At 43.0% G+C, this 27,695-nt stretch overlaps 1 long non-coding RNA gene across 2 annotated transcripts; it reads left to right on the forward strand.

The window, feature by feature from the left end:
- The first annotated feature begins 242 nt into the window (after positions 1-242).
- Positions 243-18,594, forward strand: LOC138851138 (uncharacterized). 2 transcript variants are annotated; one of them, XR_011391010.1, is made up of 3 exons: positions 243-297; positions 14,156-15,092; positions 17,793-18,594. It is a non-coding gene; the product is annotated as an uncharacterized lncRNA (long non-coding RNA). The 2 variants fall into 2 exon arrangements; XR_011391009.1 differs by having other exon boundaries at positions 14,156-14,318.
- Positions 18,595-27,695: the final 9,101 nt, after the last annotated feature.

Below are 27,695 nucleotides of genomic sequence, written 5' to 3' on the forward strand. Positions count from 1 at the left end.
GATAACAAAAAGGCACAATTCCGTGACTGGAACAATACATAAATAACCCGCACATAGGAGAGAAGAGCTTACCACGACGTTTCAATCCGATTTGGACCATTTATAAAGTCACACTGTGACTGCAAATGGTCCAAGTCTGACCGAAACGTCGTCGTAAGCTCCTCTCTTCTATGTGCGGGTTATTTGTGAAATATTTAGAAAAACGGTTTTCGTTTTAAGATGTTGTTTTAATTTTATGTTTTCAGGATGGTGGGTGACGTGAGCGAGGTGATCCAAACAGCATTGTTGTTCTTCATGGTAAGTGTGCAGGTGGTGCTGGTAGTGCAGCAGTGGCTGTGTGCAGGTGGTGCTGGTAGTGCTGGTGGTGCTGGTGGTGCTGGGGGTGCAGCAGTGGCTCATGGCCTCACAGATCTCCATGCACTCACTGCCCTCAGGAGGGGCTCTCTACACCTGCTCTCCCCACCGACTACACTTCATTATTAGCCAGTCCTACATCATGTTGTTGCTGGCGCTGCAGCTCATCATATCTCCCTTCAATATTCGTTCTCGGCGCAACTACCATGAAGGATTACTCTTTTGTTGGATAAATTTAGATTTAGAAAGGACATTGGTAAGTACTGGTTTTCTAACAGAGCTGTAGATGCGTGGAAGTCTTCCCAGTGGGGCGATAGAGGCTAGGACCCTGGGTAGCTTTAAGAAGAGATTGGACAAATATACGAGTGGAAGGGGCTGGGTTTGATTGGTGTCATTGGGTTCAGGAGCTATTTCTTGGGTAGCTTTAGGTAGAGGTCGTTTTGATAAGGACCTGCCTCGCATGGGCAGGTAGGCCTTCTGCAGTGTTCCTCCATTCTTATGCTCTTATGTTCTTATTACTAATGACTAGTGTATGGATAGCTTGGTCCATACTCTACATGGTCCTTCCACCTGCCTGGAGTGAAGCTTGTATATGCCTGGGTATGGCCGCTACATCTACCTGCGTCTTGGTCACAATCTTCGTTCCCAAGGCATATCTGATGGTGGGAGCAGCAGCTCGGGACTCTGGGTGTGCGGCGCCGGTTCACCCTCTTGCGCGCCCACAATCCACACATGACCTGGCGCGGTCTTCCTCCCTAGCCCTGTATGACTCCGTCGGTTATCTGCCCGAGATGGTACAGGCCCCGGCCCATGCCTACGCTCCAGACCCCACTGTACACCACCCAACCCAGAAGGAGAACCCATACGAGACCTATTCTCAGTACCATCCTTCGCCTCACAAAATCACTCAGTTCTAACTCAGTGAAAATGCAAAATGTTAATTATGGCAGCAGTTGCAGTTAGTCTCATTATTGCCATGTATGCCCTTTTCTTTGGCCTTATTATTAATCCCTATTTTAATTAATTAAATAGAAAATTTACTCTTTTGATTTCGAATCCAGGGTGAGGGAAGTAGTATAGATAAGTGTCCATACATGTGCTGATCTTTTTCACCTAGCAGTTCTGGGTAGTATCCTAGTGAAAAAGATCTGTAAGCCACAAATGAAAGAAGCAATGATAACACAGATAAAAACAAGGAGTATAAATAGTAGTAGTGTTGAGAGAGTTCGTGGAGATATGATGGTTGGAGATAAACACAAGATGTTGGGAGGTAACATTTATATTAGCAGAGTGTAAGAGAGGAGCCCAGCCTGCCCTGTTGCCTGTTGTAGACCTACGTGTGGACTGAGAAAGGGACAGCGCGTCTCACGCTCACATGCGGCCTCACGTGACGTCACACATGCTAGCCATTGGGCCTAGCAAAAGGGTCATCTATGTAAAACATATGGATGGTACTATGATACTCAGATAACATATACATATACAGGGGATCAGCAACTATGCTGACAGGGTCATGTTACGTATGTTGTCTCGACATACAATACTATGCTATAGGCTGAACAGGCAGGTGGCTCTGGGCTGTAGCAAAGACATGTGACTTTAAACATATGGATGGTACTATGTAGATAACATATACATATGATCAGCAACTAGTGACAGTAGTAGTAGTAGCAGTAGTAGCAGTAGTAGTACTAGTAAAGCAAAGAGTAAGAAGGGTTAGGCTTGATACAGACTTGTCTATCACAGGTCAGTAGATCTCCTGCAGTGCTCCTGTGCTCTTCTTAGAAGGGCATCAAATGACGGCTGTCTTCAATATGGTCATCATCCTTCCTATCAAAGTCTAGATTAAGAGCGACTTGAAGCATTTATGGATATATGTCAATATTTAGATAACACATGCATACATATCATTGCAAAAAGTGTTAAGGTTAACTATTTGAAATAAAACATTATGATGTGGCTTAACGTTCCCATAAAATGCAGTTGTAACACCAATTTACCTAAAAAATGAAGTATTTCAGAAAATGTTTCAAAACTCCCTGAATAGTCGAAATATGGAATAAATTAATGCTTTAGTACATATTATGAATTTTAAACTGCTCTGAATCGTCGTAATATAGAATAAATTAAAGTTTTAGCACATATTTTTAGAATTTTTAACATTACACATATTAAAAAAAAATCCTAAAATTTGGGGATGATAATGCCTGTTATCTTTTTTAACTGCTCTTATCAGATTTTCATTAATATCCTCATTTATTGCTTCTAAAATCCTTGTCATATCACCTCCAATAATTTTTCTCATATCAATTTTATGGACATATTTATTTAATATAGATTTCTCATATTTAATACATATGTTCAAATTCTTTTGTGGTATATAATGTGTCTTGGGATAAATTATATTTTTCAGAGTAACCTCATAATCAATTTTATTATCTAATATAATGGAATCATATAATTTATTAATGAAAGCTGAAGGTGTATTGGCGGGAAATAAATCAAGACTGGAATCACTACAGACGTATAGAAGACGTTCAGCCATCTCCACACTCTTATAACACACACTGAGTAAAAACATATCATCACAGAGTTTATATACTCACCTAATATGTTATCCACGATGATTCCTCTCGTCTTGCACCGGCTACTTTATGTAATAATTGTCTTCTCACTTTTGTATTCCTCACAAAATCAAAATGAATACGTGATATATTTAATAAATGCTTTATTTCTGTTAAGTAATCAGAATCGATTCTTCTCACTGATTTCACATTATTTTCTGATAAAACATTTAATATTTCAATAACATTTCGCCCAGTAATGGGGGTAAGAAGGTCACCATTCTCATCCCAACTCACCAAAGGATTTCTTTGCAATAATACCAACATTGATTTCACATATTCTATATTTCATGCACCCACTCTTATGTGCATGAATCTTGACAAATCTGGGGTTTTCTGAGGTTTCACCGAGGTGAGAGCAGGTGGGTTGACTTCCCTGACGGGACTGAGCTTATTCTTGCGTATAACACCACGCTTCAAGCATCCACCTCCTCCTCCTAAATTCGCATCACCTCCCGATTTTACTATCTCGAGAGGTTTCCGATTCATAACTGAACTCGGTACAAGATAGAATTCTTTCATGATTTATTAAACAATCTCGAGATAATATCTACTGCTGAAGGTAATATAATACTAAGAAGATTTCCACCTCTGATACTCAGCAAATATTTCTTTTTACGCTGAAAAACAATTTTCTTACAAGCTAATGATTTAATCTCGTTCTTGTACTTTTTAAATATTTTAGGGTCTAATGGTATTTTATTCTTGATCAAATTCTTGAAAATCTCACTGATACAACTTATGTGTGTTTTCTTAAACTGTTGTAATAAACTCTTACGTTGATTGCCTAGGAGACTAGTCAGTAATGAAGTTAATTCTTTATTTTTTTTTAATAATGATTTTTTCATTGTACCTTCAACAAATCTCCTTCTTTGACCCACGAATTAAAAGTGGAATCATAACCTTTATAAGATACCAAAAATGCATAATTCCACCAATTTTTTTTTTCGTTTCAATACTCTGTCGTTAATATATTCTGGAGGTGTTATGACTGGTATCAATTCTTCACGATAAAATGATCCTTTAATCTTTTCACCCTTCAAATCTTCCAAATATGTTGTTATAGGTTGAGAATCATTAATTCTATATATTTTAAAACTTCCTCTGCATTTTGTGTGTGAAACCCTCGGTTAAACTTGTTGTGTCTCCAACAGCAACTTCTTACTGAAACGTTTCTTATTGGATCTTCCATTTTTATAATTTATGCGAAACTGATTCCTGATATCATCCAATGACATAATACAATGGACTTGCAATGGGGTTTTACCACCAATCCCCGAGTGTGGAGTTGAATTATATGCATCTACCAATGCATTTAAATACCTTTGAATAATTAAATGTATTGGCACTTGTCATATACTTGTATAATTTACGTTTTAACGTTTGCAAGCCTCTCTCTGCAATGGAAGGTTTTGTTTCATTCGAAAATACATGATATAGCTTTATACGTTTATTTAGAAGCTCTCCACGTTTATCTGTAAATAATCTCGATATATTCTTCTCCTTTTCATTCTCCAGTATGTTTTGTAATGCATATAAAGTGCTCTGTCCTTCTTGAAAAAACATCGATACACACGAGAATGTACTTATAATCGTCATTATATCTGGATAATTTAGACATATCCCACAAATCACCGGTTAATATCACCCTGGGTTTAGCTGCAATTATTTTCTTAGGAGGAAACTTCTTAGGTTTAAGAACATGTACAGCAAGTGATCTTTCTGAATTGAAGAAATTTCTAACCTCTTTCAAGATTATGGAAGGATCAATTTTTTTACAGCTTTTATACCAGAGAATGAACCCGCAGAGTGAGAATCTCTATAAACCTTTTCAATTAATTTTGTTCCCTCCATTGGTGTACAATTTCGTTGGAATCCTGACGTAACACATTGGTTCGCAACTGTAACTGTATTTAATGTGAGGTCTATGAATAAATAGCCAAAGGATGATCAATTTATGACAGATTTATACATATTAACAAATTCTTTATTTTTACCGAAAATCTGTCGCCCCAGAATCTCTACTTGCCCGAGATCTCTCATTTTAAATAAGACAAAATGTGTGGCGTTTAGAGCCATGGTACGACTGTATCGTCCTCCGTGAAATATATTTTAAGTAATTAGAATAATGCTTATATTATGTCTACCTTTAGTAAAACATTCGAGAATAATTTCACTATTACCAGCTTTAGCTAATCTTTTTAACATATCACTACAAACTGGCATAGTGCCTGAGTTAGTTTTAGTTTAATATGTTTATTATGCACCCCATACCCATCCTGTGGGCGGTAGTCAAAAGATTACAGAGGTACATAATGGGTCCAGGGACTGGGCCTCAAAGTTTTGATAGCTGAGCAAGTTACAGAGGTAATGAATTCACAATTTACAAAGGTAATGAACTCACAATTTACAAAGGTAATGAACTCCAGGTAGGTCTAGTCACAATCATTACAAGTTACAAAGGTATTTACAGATTACAGAGGTACACAATGGGTCCAGGGACCGGGCTCCAAAGTTTTGATGGCTGAACTAGGTACAAGGTAATGAACTCACAAGTTACAAAGGTAATGAACTCACAAGTTACAAAGGTAATGAATACTGTAAGAATGGTTACTTACGTTTATACATGGCTGCAATCATGAACAAATTTTAGAGTAATGAGCAATTCACACTTCCACACCCGGTCACAACTGTAGTGAGTTATTGGTGCAAATGTTGATTGCTGAGTCTCTCTCTCTCTCACACACACACACACACACACACATACAAATTCATACACACACACACATAAACACACACACACACACACACACACACACACACACACACACACACACACACAAACTCATACACACACACGCACACACACTCATACACACACACACACACTCATACACACACACACACTCATACACACACACACACTCATACTCACACACACACACACACACACACACACACACACACACACACACACACACACACACACACACACACACACACACACACACACACACACACACACACACACTCACACACTCACACACATACACACAAACACACACACACACACACACACACACACACACACACACACACACACACACACACACACACACACACACACACACACACACACACACACACACACACACACAATCTTCAACACATCCCTGGAAACTGGGCAACTACCTGAGGTATGGAAGACAGCAAATGTAGTTCCCATTTTCAAAAAAGGAGACAGAAAAGAGGCACTAAACTATAGACCTGTGTCATTGACGTGTATAGTATGCAAAATTATGGAGAAGATTATCAGGAGGAGAGTGGTGGAGCACCTGGAACGGAACAGGAGTATAAATGCCAACCAGCACGGATTCACGGAAGGCAAATCCTGTGTCACAAACCTTCTGGAGTTTTATGATAAAATAACAGAAGTAAGACAAGAGAGAGAGGGGTGGGTTGATTGCATCTTCTTGGACTGCAAGAAGGCCTTTGACACGGTTCCTCACAAGAGATTAGTGCAGAAGCTAGAGCATGAGGCGCATATAACAGGAAGGGCACTGCAATGGATCAGAGAATACCTGACAGGGAGGCAACAACGAGTCATGGTACGTAATGATGTATCACAGTGGGCACCTGTGACGAGCGGGGTCCCACAGGGGTCGGTCCTAGGACCAGTGCTATTTTTGGTATATGTGAACGACATGACGGAAGGGTTAGACTCAGAAGTGTCCCTGTTTGCAGATGATGTGAAGTTAATGAGGAGAATTAAATCTGATGAGGACCAGGCAGGACTTCAAAGAGACCTGGACAGACTGGACACCTGGTCCAGCAAATGGCTTCTCGAATTTAATCCTGCCAAATGCAAAGTCATGAAGATAGGGGAAGGGCACAGAAGACCACAGACAGAGTATAGGCTAGGTGGCCAAAGACTGCAAACCTCACTCAAGGAGAAAGATCTTGGGGTGAGTATAACACCGAGCATGTCTCCGGAAGCACACATCAATCAGATAACTGCTGCAGCATATGGGCGCCTGGCAAACCTGAGAACAGCATTCCGACACCTTAGTAAGGAATCATTCAAGACACTGTACACCGTGTATGTCAGGCCCATACTGGAGTATGCAGCACCTGTTTGGAACCCGCACTTGATAAAGCACGTCAAGAAACTAGAGAAAGTACAAAGGTTTGCAACAAGGTTAGTTCCAGAGCTAAGGGGAATGTCCTATGAAGAAAGATTAAGGGAAATCGGCCTGACGACACTGGAGGACAGGAGGGTCAGGGGAGACATGATAACGACATATAAAATACTGCGTGGAATAGACAAGGTGGACAAGGACAGGATGTTCCAGGGAGGGGACACAGAAACAAGAGGCCACAATTGGAAGTTGAAGACACAAATGAGTCAGAGAGATAGTAGGAAGTATTTCTTCAGTCATAGAGTTGTAAGGCAGTGGAATAGCCTAGAAAATGACGTAGTGGAGGCAGGAACCATACACAGTTTTAAGACGAGGTTTGATAAAGCTCATGGAGCGGGGAGAGAGAGGGTCTAGTAGCAACCGGTGAAGAGGCGGGGCCAGGAGCTAGGACTCGACCCCTGCAACCACAAATAGGTGAGTACAAATAGGTGAGTACACACACACACACACACACAATGCACACATGTGGCAATGCTTTATTTACAGCTAGCAAAGTCAGGGTATTTCTCCAGAATGGTCTGTAATATACCACTGTGGATAAAATACTTAGCCATTTCTTGAACACTACTGAGTGAGTTGTTTCTAAATTCAATAATTTTATCGCACTCCAGTACATAATGACGCAGGGTGTGACAATAATCCATCTGGCAAAGTTTACATTTCGTTTGGTCTACATCTGGTGGTGGTGATTTAACCTGCCAAAGATACTTGTAACCCAGCCGGAGCCGGGCGGTAGTGACATCCAAGAGTCTGCTTATTTTGTTGGATGCACCATAGACATGTGGCTCCTCCTGCATGATAGAATGATGATAGATGGACTCACTGGTGTCAATCTCCCTGAGCCTTAAGTCCATAAAATTCAGCTGAAGTTCTTTTCGTATTATTGTTCTCAAACTACTACCTGACAAGCCAAGATTGTAATCTACTCCCTCTTTGAAAGCATACAGCTTAGCCAATTTATCAGTTCTATCATGCATCTGAAGACCAATGTGAGATGGAATCCACAGCATGTGCACTCTGACTCCACTGTCCACAATCCTACCATACCTGTGTCTGGCTTCTGACACAAGCATGCCACAATTTATGCTTAATGAGTTGAGAGCATTTATGGATGACAGAGAATCAGTTACAATTAAACTGTCAATCTTTGATACATAGATGCATTTCAGTGCAAGGACTATGGCAAACAGTTCTGTCTGAAGGGTAGAGGCCCAATTATTGATGCGTGCTCCAATTTCTTTAAGAGAGCCATCACTCTGTACGACAACAGCAGCACTACCAGCTGCACCAGTGGATTGGTGAACAGAACCATCAACGTAAATAATTTGCGAGAGTGTGTGCTGTGTGACTAAGTTATCAATACAGCTTAAGGCCTCATGTTTGGCTTCAAGGCGAAGTTTTGGTTGTGATTTAAGAAGTAGTTTGGGGGGAAATGGAGGAATGGTAGTTTGGAATGGGGTAATATTCCATGGAGCGGAGAAGTGCCGCTGTTGCCTTACTTGACATAGATCATGTATCTGATTCATGCGGAGGTCGGTTCCAGTCTTTTCGATCCATCTGGAGGAGTGTTCACCAGTGCTGAGGAAAGTTTGGAGGGCTTCTGTGCAGGGGTTTGAATGAGCTTGCCTGAGCATATTAACCCCAATTAGGATATTTCTTTCAGTAACACGATCTCTGATGCTTGGAATATCAAGTTCTTTTTGCATATTTAAAATTTTGGCAGTACGAGGGCATCCTAGGATGATCCTCATTGCTTCGTTCTGCAGTTTTTCCAGCCCTCCAAGCTTCCAGTCAGACACAAGAGCAAGTAGTGGCGCAGCATAATCAACCAATGATCTAATATAAGCAAGATACATCATTTTCACAATTTTAACATTAGCACCATACCTGGGGTGAAGCCCTGCCACAACTCTAGGTGCTCTTAGTCGTTCTTTGTATTGGCGACAAAGTCTTGTTACAACAGGTGCAAGTAGTGGAACCTCAAAGCCTAGATACCTGTATCTGCTTACATATTCTAGAAGAGACCCATCATGCAATTGGATCTGACGAACTGTGCCTCTCTGTCGAGGAGGATGCCTATTGAGTATCTTTGTTTTATCAGTAGAGATTATCAACCCCAGGTCCTGACACGAGGCTAGTACATGATTAAGAATGTTTTGGGTGTTGGAGAATCCGGTGGTGTGAATCATTATATCATCAGCAAAACTAATCACATAATTATGGGGCTGACTAGGCACAGCATTAAGTAATGCATTAATTAGAATATTGAACAGTGTGGGACTGAGCACACCTCCCTGTGGGGTTCCTAATTCAAAGTCTTTAGTTACACTTCTATGTCCCTGGAACAACACAGACGATTTTCTGTTGGACAGGTAGCCTTTAATCCAGCGGAGAAGCCATCCTCCAACATCCATTCTGGCAAGTTCACTAATTATTACATGTCGGTTGGCTACATCGAAAGCGGATTTAAGGTCAAGGAAGGTAGTGTAGGAGCTGTTAGTGTGCAGGGTGAGAAAGGTGGCTATGCAATGATGCACGCTCCTTCCATGCATGAAACCATGTAACCGGGGAGACAAAAATTGTTTGATTCTGTACATGAGACGATTAAGAATCATTCTCTCAAATGTTTTATACAAGCAGCTAGTAAGAGATATTGGGCGAAATGCATTTTGTTGATTGGGCTTAGGAATTGGAATGATGAGGCTGTTGGTCCAAGATTGAGGGAGCTCCCCAGTTAAATAGCTCATGTTATATAATTCAAGTAATGGATTACCTGGTACTCGACACAGCAATCTGAGTATGTTGTAAGTAATACCATCCTCACCAGGCGACGTGGAGTTGCCCTTAGTTAGCGCTGCATCAAGTTCATAATTAGTGAAAGGAATGTTGCAATCATCTGCCTTACTGAGCATAAAGCAAACAAGTCTCTCCCTTGCATCATATTTATCATTTAATTTTGCCTGTGTGGTACTGGGAAGATTGTCATAGCTAGATGTAGCAGCCCAAGCACTGACTAACTCATTCGCCCTATGCAAGGGATGAGGGTGCGCGATCTGCCCAGTTCGTTTACCCTTAATTCTATTTATGTCCCTCCATGCCAGGCTAAGTGGGGTGTGAGCATTAAGACCGTTGACAAATTTTCCCCAGTCGGTTTGCCGCAGCTCTGTCATACGCTCTCTGGCAGCAGCAAGGGCAGTTTGGAAGAGCCTCAGCATTCCAGGGGTACGATGTTTTCTATAGGCTAGGCCTAGTCTGCGAGCAGTACGTTTCAGTGTACGAAGTTTAGAATCATTGTAATAAGTATGGTTTTTGAAGGAGGTATGATTATTATGGAAGTTTGTTGGGTTTAGAGTACCAAGAGGTTGCAGTAGCGGCTCTAAGTAGTTCTGAATACTGCTCACAAGATCATTGTTAAAGGTCTCTACAGAGGAACACTCATAGGAATTATACCAGTCAGTCACATGTGCAACAAAGTCATCATGCTGATCTGTGGGAACATTAAAACGTTTCCGTTTGAATATCCCACCAGGAAGGATAGTATTACCAATATCTAGAGAGGTTAGCCTAGGGAAATGATCAGACGCTATATCTGTTACAATGGAAGACTCACAGCTGGCAGAAGTAATGTTGAAGCCCAGGCACAGATCAAGGACGCCTCCATAGATATGTGTGGGTTCAAGGTCACCTACAATTTTGACATTATCATGACTGTTTAAGAGTGACAACAGTTGATTGCCATTACGATTACCAAACTGTGAGTTTCCAATGCTTTTGTGTCTCGCATTGTAATCGCCAATAATAAGAGTAGGCTCAGAATGAGCACAAGTTGGGAGCTCCAAGTAATTAAATTTATCAGCAGGAGCATACAAGTTAAATATGTTGAGAGCAGAGTTCCCTATATAAATCCTAACACCGTGGTATTGTAGCCCCTCTGCTTTCTTGTGTGCAAGAAGTTGATGGGGAAGTGATTTTTTAATATATAGAACACAAGAGTTAGTAGATTTGAGGTTGTATGCAACAAATGATGGTAATTTAGGGGGTTGGGATTTTTCAGGGACTCTGCACTCTTGTAGACACACAACATCAATGGGTTCGGTGGTTACTTTATGATGAAGTTCAGGAAGTCTTTTTCTAAGTGATGCAATGTTCCAGCTTAATATAGAAAGTTTATACGAGTTTTGATCTATTATAGTAGTCCTGGGATCATCTTGAGTTTCTCAGCATAATGAAAAAATTTTTCATATAAATAGCAGACCTTATCAATGTCAACAGTGCTACCCTTGTCCATGAGTTTTGTAAGTGCACCTCCAGTTGTAAGGCCTCGTGGGAGTCTTCGTAAACCCAGAGCATGACGCTGTTTATGTGTGGTGGTGTCATCTATCATACATTCACACATAAATAGTGCCTGATAAGTGGAAAATGGCAAATGTAATACCTATTTACAAGGCAGGTGACAGGTCCTTGGCTTCGAACTATAGACCAATAAGCCTTACCTCCATAGTGGGAAAAATTATGGAATCAATAATTGCCGAAGCAATTCGTAGCCATCTTGACAGGCCCAGATTTATTAATGATTCTCAACACGGTTTTACAAAGGGGCGTTCCTGTCTTACGAATTTACTAACTTTTTTCACTAAGGTGTTTGAGGAGGTAGATCATGGTAATGAATACGATATTGTGTATATGGACTTCAGTAAGGCTTTCGATAGAGTTCCACACCAGAGGCTATTGAGGAAACTTAGGGCACACGGAATAGGAGAAATTTTTCCTGGATAGAGGCATGGCTGACAAATAGACAGCAGAGAGTTTGCATAAATGGGGAGAAATCAGAATGGGGGCACGTCACAAGCGGTGTTCCTCAGGGGTCAGTGTTGGGCCCGTTGTTGTTCACAGTTTACATAAACAACATAGATGAGGGAATAAATAGCGACATAAACAAAATTTGCTGATGACACCAAAATAGGCCGTCCAATTCATTCTAATGAGGACACTAGAGCACTCCAGGATGATTTGAATAGACTGATGCAATGGTTGGAGAAGTGGCAGATGCGGTTTAATATTGACAAATGCAAAGTTCTAAATGTTGGACAGTTAAATAACCATGCCACATATAAACTAAATAATGTAGATCTTAATAATATCGATTGCGAAAAGGATTTAGGAGTTCTGTTTAGCAGTAATCTAAAACCAAGACAACAGTGCATTAGTATTCGCAATAAAGCTAACAGAATTCTTGGCTTCATATCTAGAAGTATAAATAATAGAAGTCCTCAGGTTGTTCTTCAACTCTATATATTCTTGGTTAGGCCTCATTTAGACTATACTGCTCAGTTCTGGTCACCGTATTACAGAATGGATATAAATGCTCTGGAAAACGTACAAAGGAGGATGACAAAGATGATCCCATGTATCAGAAATCTTCCATATGAGGATAGACTGAGGGCCCTGAATCTGCACTCTCTCGAAAGGCGTAGAATTAGGGGAGATATGATCGAGGTGTATAAATGGAAAACAGAAATAAATAAAGGGGATGTAAATAGTGTGCTGAAAATTTCCAGCCAAGACAGGACTCGCAGCAATGGCTTGAAGTTGGAAAAATTCAGATTCAGGAAGGATATAGGAAAGCACTGGTTTGGTAATAGAGTTGTGGATGAGTGGAACAAACTCCCGAGTACAGTTATTCAGGCTAAAACGTTATGTAGTTTTAAGTTAGATAAATACATGAGTGGGTTTGGGTGGGTGTGACTTGGACCTGACTGGCATGTGCTGCTGGGTCTGGTGCCGTGCTCCATCCTTGAGTGGGGATGATCAGACTGGGTGGGTCATAGGGATAATGCGGAGAGTGGGTCATTGGTCTAATTCGGGGGGGGAGACATGGACCTGCTCCGCATGGGTCAGTAGGCCTGTTGCAGTGTTCCTTCGTTCTTATGTTCTTATGTTCTTATTAATGTATTTTCATCAGATGATGCAATGACATTCTGTGGGTCAATAATATCTTTACTTAATGTTAATTTACGGGATATCTCTGAATCTTGCTCTAAGGGATGAGATGTCACCCCACATATTATAATGTTATGAAATTTCTCACGGTATAACTTTACTAATTTTGCTGTGAAATAAGATTTGCCACTATTCGAATAACCGGCAGTGATAATCCTTGAAGGATAACGAAATATATCAACATCAGCCGATGTGCATACTTTCAAGTTCATTGTACTAGCGAGAAACTGTGTTTACCATAGAGATGTGACTTGTATACTGTGAGTGTTAATGAGTTTTCAAGATATATATCAGCTAAGATAACAAGAGGATACAGAGCGACCTCCTGTCGCCGACCGGGACTACCTCACCAAAATTAGTTCCTTTACGATAACATGAGAACACCAATTGATGACCGTCTGTCTGACTTGTGTTGACTCACGTGTGCAGTAAGGAGATTTTATCAGATACACATTGGGTATGTGATTTCTATCGGAAATCTACCTTCGGTGTGAGCGGCATTTCATGGCACCCGTCTGTGTGACCTGTGTTGACTCAAGTGTTCAGCAAGAAGATTTTATCTAACTTGTCTACAAACATGGCGCAATAATTTCGGGGTGAACCATATAAGGTCAAGGTGTCTGACAGAGCGAGGACTGTTTCCATTCGTCAAGCGTGGCAGACCTCTTCTTAATTCGGCAAACCCACCTGCATCATGAAGGTAAGTTGTACTTAGAAATCTTAATTCGTGATATGTAAAATTGTGGTTAAACAAAAATTGTACCTTTAAAGGTGTTGAATGTTCTTAATCGCTTGAAAAATTTTTACCCAAATCTTAATTCGTGATATATAAAATTGTACCTTAACATATTAATTTACCTCATTTAAACTTAACAAGTGGAAATAATGAAGAGGTTGGAGTATACGAGTGAAATTCTTACCAGACAATGAGTGAAATTTTTACCGGATAAATGTGTTAATGAGTGAAATTCTTAACAGAGGATAAGAAAAGAATACACGCGAATTAATGAAGAGGAGAATGTCGATAATACGAAAATCATCGCAAATCAAGCGAGGAGATGCACATCACGGTGAAAGATTGACAGAATTACAAAAAGAGTGGGATCACATAGATGTATTATGGTAGAGGCTGTAAAAACAGGTATGTATCCAAATTGTGACCAGTACCTTATATTTTTGTCGTATTATGTAAAAAATTGTTGGGGGTGAAAGATTCTGTTCTATTAATCGTTGTATTGCTGAATACCGAAGCGAGGAAATCTTAATATGTAAAATTGAGATCAGTGCCTTATATTTTTTGTTGTATTAACGAAATCTTGTTATGCAAAATCTTGTTATATAAAATTGTTGGTGGTTCTTACCAGACATTAATTCATGTTATGTAGTGAAAGATTTTGCTCTATTAATATTAATTCGTAGTATGTAAAAATGTGACTAGAGCCTTATAGGTGTTGTTGTTGAGGAAAAATGTTTGTTAATCGATCAGTAAGTGAATACCGAGACGAGAAAATATGTAAAAATATAGAATATGAATTGGAGATACTTTTCCTCGTACGAAATACACCTGGTACTTCTGCAGCTGTGAATGACGCTGAGAGAGCAGGTACTTCACATAATCCAGGGAGTAATGACGCACATCCTGGAGGTGCGACCGAGAATGAACCTGAGAGTGCAGGTTGTTCTGCTAGTGTTGGTACCTCACAACACGGAGGTGCAGCCTGGAATGTGGATACATCTGTCACCGTTAATGAAGATGAGAGAGCAAGTATCTCACATAGTCTGGGGAGTAATGTCGCACACAACAGTGGAGGTGCGACCGTGAATGAAGATGAGAGGGAAGGTACTTCACATGATGCGCCTGTGAATATGAACGATGAACATCCAGAAATTATCACATACGTCCAGAATTTTAGAGGTAGGCACAAAGTGAGGAAATATAGTGTCCCTTCAACTTATCAGAGAGATTTAAGAATGTATTTGCATGCTTATAGGGATTATTTTATAGGTCAGATGCGAGATATGTATGATAGATCACCTCTGGCAATGTCACTCAGAATCCATCCGATTATAGTTATTAGGACATTACGCCAGAACATATTAGGTGATGATCAAAATGGACAATTTGTGATAAATTTAGTGTTTTAGTTAGTAAGTGAAGAGGAAATCTCTGAAGTATTTGATCGATGGGTGGGAACGATATTAGAAAGGTATGAGACAGAGTTGCAAAATCAGGAAGGGATCATAGATCTAAAGGAATCTTTGAGCATAGAATATGTCAAGGTAGAATTCAGAGTGCAAATGGGATCATATGTGGAATATCCCAAGAAACTACGAGGGAGCCAATATATCTTTAATCCAGATATTAATTATGGATTGTGTGTACTGCGTGCTTTTGCTGCCTATCATTGTCACAAAAAGGGTATGAGATAGGAAAATATTTCCTAAGTTGTAAATCCTAAGAGAGAGTGTCTTAGTCATGCAAAATCTTTTACAGATGATTTTCCCATTACACGTGATGAATTAGGTCTATTAGAAAAGGAAAATAAGGTGTCATTATTCGTCTATCAATTAAGAGAGGATAAAGATGGGTCATTTGTGGCTATGTGCCGTAAGGGGAATAAGAAATATAAGGACATTATGTGTGCCTTATTGATGAATGAAAGTCATTTGGTTTCAGTCAAAGATTTTCACGGCTATATTAGAATGATAATGACAGAAAAAAAAGGTGATGATAAGAAGCACTGCCATAATTATTTGATGAAGTTAAATATCCAGGAAGAGTTAGATATCCACGAAGATGGATGTAAAATCGGACTCTCGTATTCCCCCCGGAAGGAACAACTGTACACTTTAGAAATTTTAGTGATACACATTCCAGCGAATACATCGGTGTATTCGATTTCGAATGTGCATTAGATACCACTCTCCCGGCAGGTAAAACTGAGTCACGCCATAAAGCCATTGCCTATTGTTATATTATATTTGATCACACAGGTGAAATAGTGTGCATGAAGAGTTATAAGGGGAAGGATGCAGCTAATCATTTCATTTTAAATGTCAATGGTGAATGGAGTAAGATAAAGTTTAGAAGAGAGTATCATGTAATCCATATGACAGAGGAGGATAAGACCAGACATGATTCACAGATCACTTGTGAATTATGTAGTAACACCTTCAAAGATGCCAAAGATAATCATAAACATCATGACCACACTTTAAAATTCAATAATTATATTGGTGCAGATTGTGCGCGATGCAATTTGCAGTGTAAAGATAAGAGTGAGAAATTATTTTTTTGTCATAACATGTCGTATGATTTAGGAATAATTTTAAAGGAATTGCAGGTTGATAAATATGAAATTGAACTTCATTCGAAACAAGGTCTCAAATTCTTGAAAGTAGACATAGGTAAGGTTAGGTTTCAAGATTCTCTGTCTTTATTAAATGGATCTCTTTCCACGTTAGCAGATCAACATCAAGGCAGGTAAATCATTGAAATAAACAAAGACTATTCTGAAAGATGTGCCTCAGGATGTGTTGCCTTTATTATGTAAAGGAAAGCAAGTCCTGTGCTACGATTATATTGATAGTTTAAAGAAACTCGATGAAACAAAATTACCGAGTGAAGAACATTTTTGTAATTCTTTGAGAAATAGTGCAATTAGCCAGGAGGATTATGACCATGATGCTATGAAAGTATTTGACTTGGGAAAATGTAAGAGTTTAGGAGATTACTTGATGTTGTATCTCAGACAGATGTTGGATTGTTAGCCGATGTCTTCATGGAGTGGCGTAAAACACTCAAAGATATTTATAAGCTCGATGTTAGTAATTACATAAGTTTGCCTTCTTTCAGTTGGGACGCATTCCTATTGGAAACTAATGTGAAATTCGATATAATATATTCCAATGAATTATACGACCACATTAAAAGGAATCTCAGAGGAGGGTTCACATGTACAGTTAATCAATATACTAAAGTAGATAATCCCTTAATCCCAATTTTGATGTTGAGAGTGGAATGGGTACTCACATTTTATATCTAGATTTTAATTCTTTGTATGCTAGTGCAATGGTTGAAGCTCTTCCACAGAATGGAATAAGAAAATTATCGAATGAGGAGAAGAATGATTTCCTCGATGTGGGATTAAGAAATGTTTCCTGTGAGGGTCAAAAGGGATATTGGATAGAATGTGATACCAAGCCCGTGTCCCCTGAGGTAGATAGATGTACTGATGAACTACCCTTGGTATTATCACACATGAATATATCACAAGAGATGTTGTCTCCTTATTGTGAATCTGTATTGAAAAATGAAGGTAGAAATATACTCAAATCTAATGCGAAATTAGTGGCAAGTCATTTACCTCAGAAAAATTATATGGTCAGTCTAGATTTGCTACAGTTACTAATGGAACTTGGGTTAGAGGTTGAAAAGGTGCATGCAGTATATGAATATACTCAGTCAAATTTTTTAGAACCCTTCATAACAACAAATATCACACAGAGAACAGCCACATAATGTCCCATCAAGTCAAAAGCATTCAAATTAACCAATAATGCTATTTATGGGAAAATTAAGTGAACAGACCTAGATCAAGCCTTCCTATTCCAGGGTTGCAGGATTGCCAGATATCTCTGTTTCCATGCCCGAGGGACTGTCCTGTCCAGGAGCTGAACCCGGAACCTCTCTTCAACGTCTTATAGATACATCAAGAATGAGAAAGGATTTATTAAAACCACCAAAGATCCTTTCCTAAAAAATCTCACACATTTGAATCAAGACAGAGTGATTTGTACATTCACCAAATTGAAATTAGAAGTTAAACAACCACTATCTCGGTTTTCAAATTCTTGAGATTGCCAGAAAGAAATTGTATTATTTTTTATATAAAGTTTTAAAACAACATTATGGTGATGACGTAAAACTCCTGTATATAGACACCGATTCTTACATTTTTAGCTTGAAATGCAAAGATTTGCGTGCTGAGTTAAAAAGAGAACCTTTGTTAGGATATATGGATTTTTCAAATTTCAGTCCTGATCATCCCTTGCATGATAATAGTAGGAAAGGTGAGATAGGTTTATTGAATTCTGAAATGTGTGAATATAATATTAGTGAGTTGGTAGCTCTGAAAGCTAAAATGTATTCTGTAAAGATTGTTGGAATATCAAATACTGTCAGTAGAGCCAAGGGTATCCCGTCACAGTTCACGCCATTATTAACTCATGCATGATATAAGAATCTTTAAAGAAATGTAGATAGGGAAGTATTCACTTGTAAGTCTAATAGCAATGTAAAAGGTGAAATATGTACAGTAAAGAATAAAAAGAGAGGATTGTCAGCCTTTGATGATAAAAGGTATCACTTGAATACTAAGCAATCCTTGGCTTATGGTCACCCTGATATTCCACCATCTTAACGTAGCACAACACTGGGATCCCACAATGTTTTCCCATGTTGATGATTTTAGTTGTATATAATCTTTTGTATTAACGAAAAATTGTGTTACCAGAAATTTGTTGTATATGAAAATAAAAATAATGAAAATATTGTGTATTAGTGTTATCCTGTATTTAAGTTAATGAGAGGATACAGAGTGACCCAGCTTGATGAACCTGAACACATCTGTTGACCTGTGTTTACTTGTGATGACGTCATGGGTGGCTATCACGTGACGCCACACCTGGCATGAACAAACATGTTGTACTCCCGTAGGGGTGGTTACCCATGGGGTGGTTACCCATGGGGTGGATGTACAAACGTGATGCAATATTCTGGGTAGTGGGGTCACGCATGTTTAAGTCAATAAGAGGAAGTTACTTGTTTCAACCTGTACTACCCAAGGGGGAAGACCATGCCCCATAGGGGGAACCTTTACCATACCCCCCACACCATTCTGAATGCTTACTCCCATAGAGGGGGACCTCAAAATTTGAATCGAGGAGATTTTAAAGGGTACCCATAGGGAGGAACTCAAATCTTTTTGTTTGTATTATTGAAATTTGGCAACCCTGTATAATTTTGGAAAAGTGGTTAAAATTGGACATTAGGGGGGAGTGAGGAGGTCTTATAATAGAGGTACCCATATGGGCAACCTTTGCCACGCCTCATATGCGTAAACCAAAAAAATAAAATTCGAAAAAAAAAATCTAATAAAAATCGAAAAAAAAATTGAAAAATTCGAGAAATAAATTGAGGAGCGGGGGCGATTCGGAAGTAAAGTGGGGGGAGGGGGCTGGCGGACGGGACCGGAAGTATGGGGATCGGAAGTGGGGGACTGAAAGTGTGGGGGAGAGACCGGAACCACCTCCATTTTGAGGAGCTCAGTAGCCAAGTACACTACTGAGGTAGTGTCATGTGAAGACACAGTTGAAGTAGTGTCGTGTGAAGACACAGTCGAGGTAGTATCGTGTGAAGACACAGTCGAGGTAGTGTCATGTGAAGACACAGTCGAGGTAGTGTCGTGTGAAGACACAGTCGAGGTAGTGTCATGTGAAGACACAGTCGAGGTAGTGTCGTGTGAAGACACAGTCGAGGTAGTGTCGTGTGAAGACACAGTCGAGGTAGTGTCGTGTGAAGACACAGTCGAGGTAGTGTCATGTGAAGACACAGTCGAGGTAGTGTCGTGTGAAGACACAGTCGAGGTAGTGTCATGTGAAGACACAGTCGAGGTAGTGTCGTGTGAAGACACAGTCGAGGTAGTGTCATGTGAAGACACAGTTGAGGTAGTGTCGTGTGAAGACACAGTCGAGGTAGTGTCGTGTGAAGACACAGTCGAGGTAGTGTCGTGTGAAGACACAGTCGATGTAGTGCCATGTGAAGACACAGTCGATGTAGTGCCATGTGAAGACACAGTCGAGGTAGTGTCGTGTGAAGACACAGTCGAGGTAGTGTCGTGTGAAGACACAGTCGAGGTAGTGTCGTGTGAAGACACAGTCGAGGTAGTCGAGGTAGTGTCGTGTGAAGACACAGTCGAGGTAGTGTCGTGTGAAGACACACAGTCGAGTCGAGGTAGTGTCGTGTGAAGACACAGTCGAGGTAGTGTCGTGTGAAGACACAGTCGAGGTAGTGTCGTGTGAAGACACGGACACTACCTAGTGTTAACGGTGTCATATGTGAGACAATTTGTGTCGATAAGAACACAGGTGAAGGGTATAACACAAATCATATGCCATTATTAAGGTGTCATGTAACCCTGTACAAAAGGTAGTATCTTGTGACACAGAGGAGTATCATGACACAGAGAACAGGGTGTCGAGTGACACAGAGAGGAAGCGTGTAATGACGCAGAGAACAGGGTGTCGTGTGACACGGAAAGAAGGCGTGTCGTGTGGCACAGACAAAAGGGTGTCTTGTGACACAAAGAAAAGGAGCGTCGTAACAGAGACAAGAGTTTCATGTGACAAGTAGTAGGTGTGTCATGACACATATGGAAAGATAGTGTCAAGTGACACGGGGTAGGTAGTGTCATGACTACATTGTTATGTAGTATATGATGGTAATGACAGAAAATATACTCTTATTTTATAATGTTTCTTTACAAATTAAAGAAAATACTTTTTTACGCTAAAATTAAATTTACTAGTAAAGATTAAAATGTACCGTAAGTGTTTTTGTGCTGCCGGAGTGTGTTATATGTTGTGGTTGTGGTAATGGACTAGTTTATTGATTATACTACACGACAGTTGGTTTAGACCCCCCTGCTTCCCCTAGGTGTGATGGTGATGGTGATGGACTGGTGGTGAGGATGATGGACTGGTGGTGTGGAAGATGGACTGGTGGTGAGGGTGATGACCTGTTGGTGAGAGTGATGAACTGGCGGTGAGGGTGATGGACTGCTGGTGAGAGTGATGGACTGTTGGTGAGGGTGATGGACTGATGGTGATGCTGATGGGGATGGACTGTTTGTGAAGGTGATGGTGATGGTGATGGATTGGTGGTGAGTATGATGGACTGTTGGTAGGGGTGATTAACTGGTGGTGAGGGTGATGAACTGGTGGTGAGGGTGATGGACCGGTGGTGAGGGTGATGGACCGGTGGTGAGGGTGATGAACTGATGGTGAGGGTGATGGACTGGTGGTGAGGGTGATGGACTGGTGGTGAGGGTGATGGACCGGTGGTGAGGGTGATGGACCGGTGGTGAGGGTGATGGACCTGTGGTGAGGGTGATGGACCGGTGGTGAGGGTGATGGACCGGTGGTGAGGGTGATGAACTGATGGTGAGGGTGATGGACTGGTGGAGAGGGAGAAGGACTGGAAATAAGGTTGATGGACTGTTGGCGAGAGTGAAGGACTGGAGATAAAAGTGAAGGACTGGTGGTGAAGGTGATGCACAGGTGGTGATGGTTGATTGGTGGTGAGGGTCATGTACTGGTGGTGTGGGTGGTGGATCGGTGGTGAGGGTGGTGGATTGGTGGTGAGGGTGGTGGATTGGTGGTGAGGGTGACGGAATCGTGGTGAGGGTGATGGACTGGTGGTGAGGGTGATGGACTGGTGGTGAGGGTGATGGACTGGTGGTGAGGGAGAAGGACTGGAAATAAGGTTGATGGACTGTTGGCGAGAGTGAAGGACTGGAGATAAAAGTGAAGGACTGGTGGTGTTGGTGATGACGTGGTGGAGAGGGTGATACACTGGTGATGGTGATGAACTGGTGCTGAGTGTGATGGACATCGGGTGAGGGTGATGGACTGTTGGTGAGAGAGATGGACTGGTGGAGAGGGTAACTGACTGCTGGTGAGAGTGTTGGACTGGTGGTGAGGGTGATAGACTTTAGGTGAGGGTGACGAACTGGTGGTGAGGGTGATGAACTGGTGGGGAGCTTGGACCGGTGGTGATGGTGATGGACTGTTGGTGAGGGTAATAAACTGGTGGTGAGGGTGATGAACTTATTGTGAGGGTGATGGTCTGCTGGTGAAGGTGATGAACTGGTGGTGAAGGTGATGGACTGGTTGTGAGATTGTTGGACTCTCTGTGAGGGTGATGGACTGGTTGTGAGGGTGATGGACTCTTTGTGAGAGTGATGGACTGGTGATGAGTTTGATTTATTTGTGGTAAGAGTGATGGACTGGTGGTGAGAGTGAAGAACTAGCAAAGAGAGTGAATTACTAGTGGTGAGGGTGATGGAATAGTGGTGAGGGTGATGGACTGGTGGTGATTGTGACGAACTGGCGGTGAGGGTGAAGAACTGGTAGTGGGGGTGGACTGGTGGTGAGGGTGATGAGTTGGTGTGAGAGTGATGGACTGATGGTGAGGGTGATGAACTGGTGGTGAGGGTGATGAACCGGTGGTGAGGGTGACGGACTGGATGTGAGGGTGATGTGCTGTTGGTGAGGGTGATGGAATGGTAGTGAAGGTGATGGAATGGTGGTGAGGTTGATGGACTGGTGGTGACGTTGACGAACTGGTGGTGAGGGTGAAGAAGTGGTAGTGAGGGTGGACTGGTGGTGAGGATGATGAACCAGTGGTGAGGGTGATGAACTGGCGGTGAGTGTGACGAACTGGTGGTGAGGGTGATAGTGATGGACTGGTGGTGAGGAATATGAACTGGTGGTGAGGGTGATGAACTGGTGGTGAGGGTGATGGACTGGAGGAGTGGATGATGGATTGATGGTGAGGGTGATGGACTGGTGGTGAGGGTGATGGACTGGAGGAGCGGATGATGGATTGATGGTGAGGGTGATGCACAGGTGGCGAGCGTGATCTACAGGAGGTGAGGGTCATGGACTGGTGGCGATGGTGATGGACTGGTGGGGAGGGTGATGGAATGGTGGTGAGGGTGATTGTGATAGACTGGCGATGAGTTTGATTTACTGGTGGTGAATGTGATGGACTGGTGGTGAGGGTGATGGACTGGTGGTGAGGGTGATGGACTGGTGGTGAGGGTGATGGACTGGTGGTGAGGGTGATGGACTGGTGGTGAGAGTCATGGAATGTAGGTGAGGGTCATTGAATGGAGGTGAGGGTTGTGGACTGATGGTGAGAGTGATGGACTAGTGGTGATGGTGATGGAATGGTGGTGAGGGTGATGGTGATAGACTGGTGGTGAGGGTGATGGACTGGTGGTGAGGGTGATGGAATGGTGGTGAGGGTGATGGTGATAGACTGGTGGTGACGGTGATTTACTGGTGGTGAGAATGATGGACTGGTGGCGAGGGTGATGGAGTTGTCGTGAGGGAGATCAACTGGTGGTGAGGGTGATGCACTAGAGGTGAGGGTCATGTTCTGGTGGTGAGGGTGATGGACTGTTGGTGAGGGTGATAGACTGATGGACTGGTGGTAAAGGTGATGAACTTGTGGCGAGGGTGATGGACTGGTTGTGAGGGTGATGGGCTGGTGTTGAGGGTGGACTGGTGGTGATTGTGATGGACTGGTGGTGAAGGTGATGAACTGGTGGTGAGGGTGATGTACTGGTGGTGAGGGCTATGGAGTGGTGGTGAGGGTGATGGATAGGTGGTGAGGGTGACGAACTGGTGGTGAGGGTGATGGACTGGAGTTGAGGGTGAATAATTTGCTGTGAAGGTGATGGACTTGTTGTTAGGGCGATGAACTGGTAGTGAGGGAGATGGTAGGGTGAAAAGTGTTATGGACTGGTGGTGAGGGTGATGGACAGGTGGTGAGGGTGATGGACTGTTGGTGAAGGTGATCTGCTGGTGGTGAGGTTGTTGGACTCTTTATGAGAGTGAGGGACTGGTGGAAAAGGTGAAACACTGGTTTTGAGGGTGATGGACTGGTGGTGAGGGTGACTGATTGGGGATGAGAGTGTTGGACTGGTGGTGAGGGTGATGGATTGGTTGTAAGGGTGATGGACTGGAAGCTAGGGTAATGGACTGGTGAGGGTGATGGATTGGTTGTAAGGGTGACGGATTGGTAGTGAGGGTGATGGAATGGTGGTGAGCGTGATGGTGACAGACTTGTGGTGAAGGTGATTTACTGGTGGTGAGGGTGATAGGCTGATGGTGAGGGTGATGGATTGGTGGTGAGAGTGATGATGATGGACTGGTATTGAGGATAACGAACTGGTTGTAGTAGATTCCACTGGTTGGACTGGTGGTGAGGGTGATGAACTGGTGGTGAGGGTGATGCACTGTTTTTGAGGGTGATGTACTTGTGGTGAGGGTGATGGACTGGTGGTAAAGGAGAAGGACTGCTTGTGATGGTGACGACTGGTGGTGATGGTGATGGACTGGTTGTGATGGTGATGAACTTGTGGTGAAGGTGGACTGGTGGTGAGTATTATGGATTGGTGGTGAGGGTGATGGACAGGTGGTGAGGGTGATGGACTGGAGTTGAGGGTGATGGACTGAAGTTGAGGGTGAAGAATTTGTTGTGGGTATAATAGACTGTTGGTTAAGGTGACGAACTGGTGGTGAGGGAGATGTTCGGGTGGTGAAGGTTATGGTCTCTTGGTGAGGGTGATGGACAGGTGGTGAGGGTGATGGACTGGTGGTGAGGGTGATCTGATGGTGGTGAGGTTGTTGGACTGTTGGTGAGAGTGAAGGACTCGATGGGCTGGTGGTGAGGGTGATGGACTGGTGGTGAGGGTGAAGGACAGGTGGTGAGGGTGGACTGGTGGCGAGGGTGATGAACTGGTGGTGAGGGTGATGGACTGGTGGTGATGGTGATGAACTGGTGGTGTAGGTGATGGACTGGTGGTGAGGGTGAACTAGTGGTATCGTTGATGAACTGGAAGTGTGATTGTGTTGGACATGTGGTGAGGATGATTGTTGTAGAGTGGTGGTGAGGATGATTGTGATGGACTGCTAGTGAGGGTGATGGACTGGTGATGAGGGTGATGGATTGGTGGTGAGAGTGACGGACTGTTGGTGAGAGTGTAGGACTGGCGGAGAGGGTGAGGGTGATGGACTTGTGATGAGGGTGACCGATTCGTGGCGAGAGTGCTCGACTGGTGGTGAGGGTGATGGACTAGTGGTGAGGGTGATGGACTGGGGGGTGATGGTTATGGACTGGTGTTGAGAGTGGTGGACTGGTGGTGAGGGTGACTGTCTGGTGTTGAGAGTGTTGGAATAGTGGTGAGGGTGATGGACTGGCGGTTTGGTGACCAACTGATGGTGAGGGTGGACTGTAGGTGAGGGTGATATACTAGTGGCGAGGGTTATAGACTGGTGTTGAGGGTCATGGACATGTGGTGGTGGTGAAGGACTGGGGGGTGAGGGTGACTGATGGCGAGGGTGGTTGACTGGTGGTGAGAGTGATGAACTAGTGGTGTGGACTTTTCGTGACGGTGATGGATTGGTCGTGAGGGTGACTGACTGCTGGTGAGAGTGTTGGACTGGTGGTGAGGGTGATGTACTTGTGGTGAGGGTGATGCACTGGTGGTGAGGGTGATGTACTTGTGGAGAGGGTGATGTACTTGTGATGAGGGTGATGTACTTGTGGTGAGGGTCATGTACTGGTCGTGAGGGTGATATGATTGACTGTTGTTAAGGGTGATGAACTGGTGGTGAGGGTTACGGTCTGGTGGTGAGGGTCATGGACTGGTGGTGAAAGAGATGGACTGGTAGTGAAAGAGATGTACTGGTGATGAGGATGGTGGTGATGGACTTTTGGTGAAATTGATGGCAATGGGCTGGGGGTTAGGGTGATGAACATGTGGAAAGCGTGATGAACTTGTGGTGGGGGTGATGGACAGGTGGTGAGGGTGATGGACTGGTGGTGAGAGTGATGGATAGGTAGTGAGGGTGATGGACTGGTGGTGAGGGTGATAGATTGGTGGTGAGGGTAATGTACTGGTGGTGAGGGTGACGGACTTGTGGTGAGGGTGATGGAAAGGTGATGAGGGTGATGGAATTTTGGTGAGGGTGATGGACTGGTGGTGAGGCTGATAGACTGCTGGTGAGAATGATGAACTAGTTGTGCGGGTGGTGAATTGGAAGTGTGAAAGATGGACTGGTGGTGAAAGTGATTGTGATGGACTGGTGGTGAGTGTGATTGTAGTGGACTTGTGGTGAGGATGATTGACTGGTGGTGATGCTGATGGACTGGTGGTGAGAGTGTTGGAATGGTGGTGAGGGTGATGGAGTGGTGGTAAGGGTGACTGACTGGTGGTGAGGGTGATGAACTGGTGATAAGAGTGTTGCATTGGAGATAAGGGTGATGGACTCGTAGTGAGGGTGATGGACTGGTGGTGAGGGCGATGTATTGGTGATGAGAGTGATGGATTGGTGGTGAGAGTGAAGGACTGACTGGGAGGGTGAATTACTGGTGGTGAGGGTGTTAGCCTGGTAGTGAGTGTGACGGATTGGTGGTGAGGGTGATGGACAGGTGGTGAGGGTGTTGGACTTGTGGTGGCTGTGTTAACAGGTGGTGAAGGCCGACTCGTGGTGAGTGTCATGGACTGGTGGTGTGGGTGATGGATCGGTAGTGAGGGTGATGGAGTAGAGGTGAGTTTGATGGTGATGCACTGGTGGTAAGGGTAATGGACTGGTGGCGAGGGTTATGGATTGGTGGAGAGGCTGATGGACTGGTTGTGAGAGTGATGGTGACAGACTGGTTTACCTGGAGTTTACCTGGAGAGAGTTCCGGGGGTCAACGCCCCCGCGGTCCGGTCTGTGACCAGGCCTCCTGGTGGTGAGGGTTATTTGCTGGTGGTGAGGGTGATGGACTGGTGGCGAGGGTTATGGACTGGTGGAGAGGGTGATGGACTTGTGGTGAGGGTGATGGACTGGTTGTGAGAGTGATGGTGACAGACTGGTGGTGAGGGTTATTTATTGGTGTTGAGGGTGATGGACTGGTGATGAGAGTGATGAACTGGTGGAGAGGGTGATCGACTGACGGTGAAGATGATGAACTGGTGGTGAGGTTGATGCACTTTTGGTGAGGGTGATGGACTGGTGGTGAAGGTGATCTGCTGGTGGTGAACATATTTGTGAACGTTTTCTGGTACATAAATTATTGTCCTTGAGTAAAGCTTCAAGATCCATACATGGAAAATGTAATTAATTGTTATCACTTATCATTTTTCTTGTTATTCGTCTCATGTTTCTTCATGATACACAAAGATTCACAAATGCATAATGTATGTATCTTTGTGCGTGTGTGTGTGTGTGTGTGTGTGTGTGTGTGTGTGTGTGTGTGTGTGTGTGTGTGTGTGTGTGTGTGTGTGTGTGTGTGTGTGTGTGTGTGTGTGTGTGTGTGTGTGTGTGTGTGTGTGTGTGTGTGTGTGTGTGTGTGTGTGTGTGTGTGTGTGTGTGTGTGTGTGTGTGCGTGTGTGCATATGTGCGTATGTGCGTATGTGCGTATGTACTCACCTAGTTGTACTCACCTAGTTGAGGTTGCGGGGGTCGAGTCCGAGCTCCTGGCCCCGCCTCTTCACTGATCGCTACTAGGTCGCTCTCCCTGAGCCGTGAGCTTTATCATACCTCTGCTTAAAGCTATGTATGGATCCTGCCTCCACTACATCGCTTCCCAAACTATTCCACTTACTGACTACTCTGTGGCTGAAGAAATACTTCCTAACATCCCTGTGATTCATCTGTGTCTTCAGCTTCCAACTGT

This window comes from Cherax quadricarinatus, unplaced genomic scaffold (assembly GCF_038502225.1).
Source record: "Cherax quadricarinatus isolate ZL_2023a unplaced genomic scaffold, ASM3850222v1 Contig14, whole genome shotgun sequence".
Lineage (NCBI taxonomy): Eukaryota > Metazoa > Arthropoda > Malacostraca > Decapoda > Parastacidae > Cherax > Cherax quadricarinatus.